Source organism: Lampris incognitus, chromosome 11 (assembly GCF_029633865.1).
Source record: "Lampris incognitus isolate fLamInc1 chromosome 11, fLamInc1.hap2, whole genome shotgun sequence".
NCBI lineage: Eukaryota > Metazoa > Chordata > Actinopteri > Lampriformes > Lampridae > Lampris > Lampris incognitus.
In genome coordinates, this window is record NC_079221.1 from 14299973 (window position 1) to 14309972 (window position 10000).

Genomic DNA, 10000 nt, shown 5'->3' on the forward strand with positions numbered 1-10000 from the left:
GGTTTACCTGACACACTTGAGACCGACTGGGAGAGATCCATGCCTGGCGTGGTCTTTCAGCAGCATGACCCCGAGCATTTCTGATGAGGACGGTTGTAACCCATCACCCTTGCAAAACCGAGTGGAGATGAGTACAGAGACTGGACAGTTTCCTTAGCGAGGGGTAGAAATGCGTCACTATACATCGCACAGACACGTTTCCATCACAGTGAGCAATACTACATGCACCTAGTGAAACACAAGGAACAGATTCATATTCGTGTACAAGACATGGGAAATACTACACATCAGATCCGGCTTCTCTGCCATTGTTTGCTCAGACACAGCTCGACAACCAGACTGTGAGGAAACAACACCAATCTGACCTCAGACCAGCGTCTTTGACCTGTCTGAACGCATATATCCAGTGATGGTCGGAGTGGGACTGAAGCTCATAGCAGGTCTGGGTGTCAGGAGAGGAAGGGTCATCTGCACACTAATTACATTCTTCTTGACCACATTTGATTTAATGAAGTGAATTAATGAGTCCGAATTGAATTTGGAAATTGTTGTGATAGCAAGAGGATTATTCAAGCCACCAGTTTGCCATGTGTCGCATTGTTCCCGTTTCCTCTCGCCGCACCCCCCCCCGCTCCCCCTCCACTCTCCCCCTCTCTCTCCCTCTGTCTCCCTCCCTCTCTCTCTGCCTCTCTCTCTCTCTCTCTCTCTCTCTCTCTCTCTCTCTCTCTCTCTCTCTCTCTCTCTCTCTCTCCTCTCTCTCTCTCTCTCTCTCTCTCTCTCTCTCCCTCTCTCTCTCTCTCCTCTCTCTCTCTCTCTCTCTCTCTCTCTCTCTCTCTCCTCTCTCTCTCTCTCTCTCTCTCTCTCTCTCTCTCTCTCTCGCTCTCTCGCTCTCTCTCAACAATAGCTTACTTCTAACAGCTAATTTAACATCTAGAATGTTCCCTTGTATGCCATTTTTCAGCAATTACACGAACACACAAGTCAGTTTTTGGTTTATTTCACACTGCGCGTTCATTACGTCAGAGGAGTGATCTGCCTAATTACCGTAATTTCAGTTGTATCATCCCAATCTGCAATATTTAGATCGCCTGAACAGTTGTCCAGTGACAAAAAAAGAAGAATAAAAAACAATTTTCCTGGCAGTACAGTAAAATTGCCTTTTATTTGCATCTTAAAGGTGGCGTTATTCATATAGGGATTTCCACAGAAGCGGCTGGTGCTGTGATCCACGCCTGTTTCTCTGAAAGCCTCCACAAGCAGCAGGGCAGCGCACAGACCACTTCAAACCAGAAGAGAGACTTGGTCGCACAATCAAAACCTCCTCGTATATGTTGCATATAACCGGGTGTAAAGATAAAATAACTTTTACTCCGACAAGATTTTTTTCTCCCCTTTTCTCCCCAATTGTCTCCTGTGCCAGGGAGGAGGGCTCCGCGGAGGGCCTGCAGACTACCACGTGTCTCTCCTATACATGTGGAGTCGCCAGCCGCTTCTTTTCACCTGACAGTGAGGAGTATCACCAAGGGGGTGTAGCACTTGTGAGGGTCACGCTATTCCCCCCAGTTCCCCCTCCCCCCGAACAGGCGTCCCGACGACCAGAGGAGGCGCTAGTGCAGCGACCAGGGCACATACCCACATCCGGCTTCCCACCCAAAGACACGGCAGATCGTGTCTGTAGGGACGCCCGACCAAGCCGGAGGTAGCGCGGGATTCGAACCGCCGATCCCGTGTTGGTAGGGAACGGAATAGACCGCTACGCTACCCGGGACGCCCCTACTCCGACAACATTAACCACGACGGTGTCAGCCATGTATACCGGAGAAGGGTGCTGAATATGGAGCTGCCAGGGGAGAGGAGAAGAGGGAAGGCCAATGAGGAGGGTTATGGGTGTGGTGAGGGAGGACATGCAGGTGGCTGGTGTGACAGAGGAAGGTGCAGAGGACAGGAAGAGGTGGAACAGGATGATCCGCTGTGGCGCCCCCTAACGGGAGCAGCCGAAGGTAGTAGTAGTAGTAGTAGTAGTAGTAGTAGTAGTGGTGGTGTCAGCCATGTATCCACCTTCTTTCTATGTTCCCTCTCTCTCATACAGTCCTAGGCACCGCCCTATCACGGCAGCAGCAGCAGCAGCACACGAGGGTTAGTTTATGCCCTTAAGACCATCCCCCAAAAGTAAAAGGATGAAAAAGTGATGGCAATGATCACTTTTAACACCTCGGCGGAAAGAAAAGCACAAAACGAGCCGCCCATTAAGTGTGGATGGGCTGCTGCTCTGATGCAGTTGGTGTCCGTAATCCCCAACAATGCCTCCCCTGTGTGCGGCTGTCTGTCACTTAATTAGCCTGCAGCTTTACCGCCACATGCTCCTCAGGTGAATTTGTGGGTCCTGTGTATGTGTGTGTGAAATAGACTATATGTTGTATTTTTTTTCCCTTTCTTAATTGTACCGTGTTTGTATCTGTTTTGTCATACTTTAATCACACGCGCGTAACAGAAAGTGACAGACTTGGGAGCACGCGTCTAATTACTTAAACGTAATTATTCCACTTGTTTAACTGTTGCGGCACGTGATACAATCAAACGTGGCGCTCGCTCTGAGATAAACACAGTTTTTAACCGGTGTCGTGTGGATTACGTAACACGACGAACCCACAGATGTACACACTTGGCCGAGCTGTTGGTCCACGCCACGCACGGCTCTCCAGACCACGGGGCCTAAAAGCATGAACACGGGCCGGATCCTGTAGGCATACTTCTGATTTTCCACTTCAAATGAATTGATATTTAGCTCTTTCTTTGGCCCCTGGCTCTAATTTGTGAGCCAGGCTGACCTGACACTGTGTTGGGATATTCATTGCATCCTTTTTAGTCAATTCATTTAATTATGCCACTCTGCCCAGGGTGCCGGCACACAGCAGCATCTGAATGTTGCTCCCTCAGTCTGCATGTATAAACACGGAGACAGCGGGGTCAGAGGAGCTCCCACACACACATGCTCCCCATATACTACGCCGGTGCTAGCTCACATCTCGGCATGCATATGGAGGCCTGTGTGGGCTGTGTGTGTGTGTGTGTGTGTGTGTGTGTGTGTGTGTGTGTGTGTGTGTGTACGTGTTTAACTATCCTAATGTGGACTAAATGTCCTCATTAGGATAGTTAAACCAGAAACCACCTACCTTGTGTGGACATTTTAGAGGTCCTCACAAGTAAAAGGGTCTATTTTAGGGTTAGGACTTGGTTTTAGGGTTAAGGTTTGAATTAGGTTAAGGTTAGGGTTAGGCATGTAGTTTATGTGGGTAAGGTTAGGCTTAAGGGCTAGGAAATGAATGTAGTCAATGAGGGGTCCTCATAAGGATAGTGAAACGAGTGTGTGTGTGTGTGAGAGAGAGAGAGAGAGAGGGAGTGAGAGAGAGAATTTGAATTTTAAAAGTAATATTTATTTTAGTGTTTACACTTTTTCCGTGGATTCAATTAAAAAAAAAAAGGAAAATATTCAGAGGTGAGGCTCTAAGGAGTCCTCCTGGACAGAACACAAAACATGGCCGATACCCCAAGTAAACAAATACAAAAACAAAAAGTGTTCAGATCCTCTTCTAGTTTATAAAACTCAAATCCAACCCTGAGATGAGCTTAGAGCGGGCCCGCCATCACACGGAGAGGATCCACTGACCCATGACCCCGGATCCTGTTTTTCCATTTTTATAGCTTTGTTGGTCCTGAGACCATCCATAGTTGGACTGCTACTCTGGCATACTGTGCATTTTCCCGGTGGGCCAACACACATTGGGGCCGATATAATTTTTAATATTAAAAAAAAATATATTGCTAACGGCCATCCCATAAAGCAGGGGCAGCAGCCCATTGGTTCATTTTCTATAATGACAGTAAGCTGGCCCAATCAGATCTCTAAACGGGCCGGCCCCACCCTTCCTCCACCGTCCTCTGTTTTCTCGCGCCAGGTGCCGTGGCTCAGAGCCAATCATGTGTGAGTGAAGGGGCGTGGCTTTGCCTATTGTCAAGATGGATAAGCAAAAATGAAAGAAGGGGATTGCGGAGAAGTTGTGGGCCAAAAAAAAAAAAATCCAGATGGGGATGTCTTGATGTATGCTCAATAATCCAGGTAAGAAAATCAAAGAAGGTTGACTCCCTTCATCTGGATACAACGTTTATTGACTGATACGTTTCATCACTCAACTAACTAACTGGTTAATAGTTGAGTGATGAAGCGTATCTGTCAATAAACGTTGTATCCAGATGAAGTGAGTCAACCTTCTTTGATTCATTGCCAGATGTGCAAAAATCCCAGATGTGTTTGCTGTAGGGGCTGCAGCAGTAGCTTCAACGTCTGCAGTGACTGCAGCACCCGCGATTATCCAGCAACAGGTGGAAGGAGGAGAGGTGGCTGGCCGTGCCTACTGCCAGGCAGAGGAGCAGGAAGAGGAGCAGGTGTGTGACAGGAAGCTGAGGAACAAGGAGAGCAGGAGGAGACTCTCAAGGAGGGCACAGGGAGGTAGTGTGTGTGTGTGTGTGTGTGTGTGTGTGTGTGTGTGTGTGTGTGTGTGTGTGTGTGTGTGTGTGTGTGTGTGTCATGCCATGATGCTGATGATAAACGATTATTAATTCAATTAATGACGATGATAATAGGATAGCATAATCATAATGCTATCATAAAGTGAGACCGTCAGCTACTGCTGGCGCTCACTCAATGCCAAATAGCAGATAGCGTAGCGTAAGCTATTTGGCATTGTTTTTGCAGCCTTACATAGTTCCCTAATGCTGTCACAACTTTGGCTGACTATTACAACCTTAATTAACTAACGTCAGCGTTGGCTGAGCAGTGAGTGACCTAGGTCCATATCATGTCATAATATTGAAACTATTAGGCGAAGGGTTGCCTTGATAAAGATGGATGAAAATGCTGTATAATAGCTTACATCTGTAGCTCTACTGTGCTAAAATGTATGCCTGCTTATGTATTATTCTAGTACTGTCACAGTCCAGCTTAGTTAAGCTATTGTTTTTGTCTTCTCTTGTCTCCTTGTCTCGTGCTTCCTGTTTTATTTCGACACTCACCTTGTCTTGCGTTGCAGATACCTTCACTTCCTGCCCTCCTGTGTTTCCCGCGTGTGTGATTACCTGCCCTGCCCTGCTGTGTTGCACCTGTGTCTAATGGTCTCCCTCCCTAGTGTAGGTAGTCTGTGTGCTCCCTGTCTTCTGGGCCAGTTCGCCTTGATCCTTGCGTGACAGCGCTCCAGAGTTTTCCCCCCTTGTCTTTTCCCCGTGAGTGTTCTAGATCAGACCTGAGTGTTTTTGGACTTCGCCTTTTGCCTGTCGTTTTTGGATACCTTCGCTGAGCTGATTGACCTCTGTGTACCGAACCTTCTGCTAATAAAGGACTGGATGTTTGCCCTATCCTCGAGTGTGTTTGCATTCTGGGTCCTGCTCTAGTTCAGTGCTTGACAAGTACAGGGGAAAATAGTTTTCATTTCCAACAACAGGCAACAAAGTTGTCTTGTGTTTATTTTTAGGTATATGGTAACTATTATCCATCCATCCATCCATTATCTGAACCGCTTATCCTGCTCTCAGGGTCATGGGGATGCTGGAGCCTATCCCAGCAGTCATTAGGCGGCAGGCGGGAAGACACCCTGGACAGGCGGCCAGGCCATCACAGGGCCCACACATACACACACACACCCATTCATTCCTAGGGGCAATTTAGTACGGCCAATTCACCTGACCTACATGTCTTTGGACTGTGGGAGGAAACCGGAGTCCCTGGAGGAAACCCACGCAGACACGGGGAGAACATGCAAACTCCACACAGAGGACGACCCAGGATGACCCACCAAGGTTGGACTACCCCGGGGCTCGAACCCGGGACCTTCTTGCTGTGAGGCAACCACGCTAACCATTGCGCCACTGCGCCGCCCGTGGTAACTATTACGATATATATATATATATATATATATATATATATATATATATATATATATATATATGGGTGTGTGTGTGTGTATATGTGTATATTTGTGTGTGTGTGTATATATATGTGTGTATATGTGTATATATATGTGTATATATATGTATGTATGTATGTATGTATAAATATATGTATGTGTGTGTGTATATATATGTGTATGTATATATATATATATATATATATATATATATATATATATGTGTGTGTGTGTGTGTGTGTGTGGGGGGGGGGGGGTAATGTAGGCCTACTCCAGACCTTTCTCAGTATGTTCAGACTGTTGGGTGCTGCTGTCCAGTAAGCATGCACATTCATGTGGTAGGCACGTGAACACCAGTGCGCACGCTCAAACTCTCCAAACGAACAAGCACATCCTTGATTTAATTGCCCTATCACATACACAGGTCTGTTACTCCTCTCTGAACATTAACATAAAACAAAGGCTGATCTATTAACTGTGCAAACACCTTACGCAATAGTCATCAATATTTGGATACTTGAAATCTGTACGAACTGAAGAGGTAGTTAGTATCCAATGAAATAAGATGGAACAGTAATCGGCTTTGTAGTGGTTTGGGGGAATAGTACAGTACACATATTTAAGGGGACCACAAGGTTGGTGTACTGGTGGGTGGTGTTTTACTGATTGTTGGGGGCTGAAAAACCTCAAAATCAAACCTTTCCCTTAAACCATAAAACCACCTCTCTACCTGTGAAAATAAACCCAGCAATGTTTGGCACTGAACAAAAAGGTGCTCTACAGACTCCTGCTGTAAACAAAAAGGACTTCCCTCCCCTGTGCTTGGGTCCAGGCTTGCCACATGTTTGTTTGTAGTTATCGCTCCATGTGCAATCCTCAATTGGAGGTCACCTGCCCGTTTATGGATGGGTGCTTTGTACAGGGACCGCCAGCAGCCTTTCGGTGAAGAGTCTGGGCTGAAAAACTCAGTCCACCGCGACGCCTTTATCGCTGCCTGAGAGCGTAAGTGTGACACTTTAATGCAGGTGTATTATGCATCTTTTTTTTTGCCTACAGATCCCAACTCTTCCAATGATCGATTTGGAAAGGCGATCAAGAGACCTGCCTCCTCCTGCCACTTCCCAGCAGCTGGAGAGACAGTCAGAGAAGGGAACATCATCCCACTGGTCAGATAGAGTACGGTTTCCACCGAATGCTCTGAGGGGCCCTGGCAGGGCACATACCTCCTCCACTAATTTGCAGAGAGTCCAAGTGGACTGGATTCCTGTCAACCCTCCCATCCTGGCTACCGGCGTCTGTAGCCGATGGCCCAGCGTAACAATACCAGCCTCACGCAGGCTGGACCAAGAGCTGCCCGATTAATCGTATTGTGGCAAATTCAGGGGGCATCCAAGGTTCAAAATGAACTGTCAGTGAGGACAACAAAACCACTGTCAAGGCCAGACTGACAGATGAGAGGAGTGGCATAACTTCAATTATGGTAATTATGTTTACAGTAGATCATGTTCATAATGAGATTTACACATATTTTTAAAAATGGTTGGACAAATGTGATAGTGTACTTTTGGTTTAAACTATTGTGATATTACATTGGTGTGTGTAATAGAATATTAAGATGAGCTTTGTTAATGATCTTCACTCTTTCAAAGGAAAGTCCCCCTTCAACTGCCCGCCCAGTACCCCCCATGAAGAAGAGCCTAAAGACCTTACTTAGGCAGCTTCTTTAAAGCAGCAAAAGGCAAGGAGGCACCATCTGACCAATCCTGACAGCCAGCACAAGCTGTTGCCTCAGAACTATAGTCATATCTGCTCTCAAGCAACACTGACAGTGAAGAGGTCCCCTTAGTCTGGTGGAGGGAACAAAAGGGTCAATATCCACGACTGTCTGTACTGGTGAGGAAATATCTCTGCATTCCTGCTACAAGTTCTCCTTCAGAAAGGGTGTTCAGTATGGGGGGGGGGGGGCATTGTAACATGTCTCTGTTCCTCACTGAAGCATCAAAATGCTGACAGATTTGTGTTCTTAGCAAAGTTTCTTTAAGCAGTTGGCTGCCTAAAAAAGGCCTATGTTTTAGGTTTTCCAAACAGCTTCCTGTTTTGGTCACCCCAAATAGAATTACCAAGGTCATTGTCATGGTCAACTATCATGTTATCATGTGAAGTGTCATATTATATTTTGTGAACAACTGTGGTTTACATTTTGAGAAGCATACCTAACCCTCTCATCATCTTGTGCACAAAAAACACAGAAAAATATCTTAATGCATGCTCAATAATCCAGGTGAGAAAATTAAAGAAGGTTGAATCAGTTCATCTGCATACAACGTTTACTGACAGAAACGTTTCATCACTCATCTAAGTGACCTCTTCAGTCTCAACTGACTGCAGGTATCCCCACCCTTATTAACAATGGCCATGTGTACTATTCACAGTGGATGAGAGTCAACCTTAAGTACTGATGTGTTGTGATGTGATGTGTTAGTTTAAGGTAAACAACAATCAAATGTCCCCCATCAACCAATCACACTCAGTGACCTATAACGTCTCTAAGTTTCTTGCATCTATTCTTAACCCGTTGGTAGGCAGTAATGAACATCACATTCAGAACACTATGGTATTGTGGATAAGGTGAGGGACATCATTATGGTGTCTTATGATGTTAAGTCTCTTTTCATGTGCATTCCTGTTGATGAAGCAGTGGCGGTAGTCTGTATGACATTTAAAAAAAACCGACCCACCCTTAGCAATAGGACCACCCTTAACACTGACCAAGTGTGTCTGCTATTGAAGCTGTGTCTTCAGTCCACATACCTCACATGTTCCGTTTTGTGTTACAAGCTGCCTGTATGCTGGGAGTGGTGCTGTGTGTGAGGAAGCTAATAAATGCAGAAAACCTGCTCTGCCTCAACCGCCATCAGGACTCCTGTCTCCGTTCTGTACAACTGTCTTCTCCCTCCGTCCGCCCCGGAGTCAGTATACATTAAAAAAATAACACAACGCAGGGACTTTTCAAGGGGTGTTCGGGCTGACAGATAGACGAATAGGGTTACATCTTTGGTAAGTACTATAGACAGGGGCATGGGTGTGCTATGGGTTCCCCAGTCTCACCTGTAGTGGCCGACTTGTATATGGAGGAAGTGGGAAAGAGGGCTCTGATGTCCTATCCAGGGACACCACCTAGCCATTGGGGTCAGATTTGTGGACGACACCTGGGTTAAAATTAAATCTCAGGATGTACCACATTTCACCGACCACATTAACTCTGTGGATAACCACATCAAGTTCACCAGGGAGGATGTGAAAAATGACAGGTTAGCCTTCTTAGACTGTGAAATTGCAATTGCTGATGGGGGGCATTTGATTGTTGATTTTTACCATAAACTAGCACATACTGACCAGTACTTAAGGTTTAACTCTCATCATCCACTGGAGCACAAACTAAGAGTCATCAGGACGCTGTACCACCGAGCTGACCATGTCCCCAACGACACAGCGGCCAGGGAAGGGGACAAATCCCACATCAAACAGGCCCTGGTTAAGTGTGGTTATCCTAACTGGGCGTTTTTTAAAAGCCAGGAAGACATCCAAACAGTGCACCAGCTGATCGAAGAGAGGAGAATGACAACAGCTGCCCAATTGACTTTGGCTGAAGAGACCTTCTTGTATAGCGACAGACTGTCCATTAAAAACCTTACATCATGCTATGTTATGGTGAAGATGTTTACATCATCCATGTAGGCTGACACCACCAAAGGTGGGTTCCATTTAACACCAGGTAAAATAAGTCCATTTAATTGATTGCATATTCTTCAGAGAAGTGGTTCAATTGCTAATGAATATAGCTGCCCTGAAATAGGACAATCCTGTCTAACCCTCCTCATAACTGGAAGTGGTCTACAGAACAACCACTGATTTCCTCCAAAGTTCACTGTTTGGTCGCTGGGAATCTGTTACCGTGCCGTCTGAGTCAGAATCATTCTCCATTTCATTGTCATCCTCCTCCTCCTGGCTCTCGGTCATAGGGAGGCCCACCACCGCCTCCT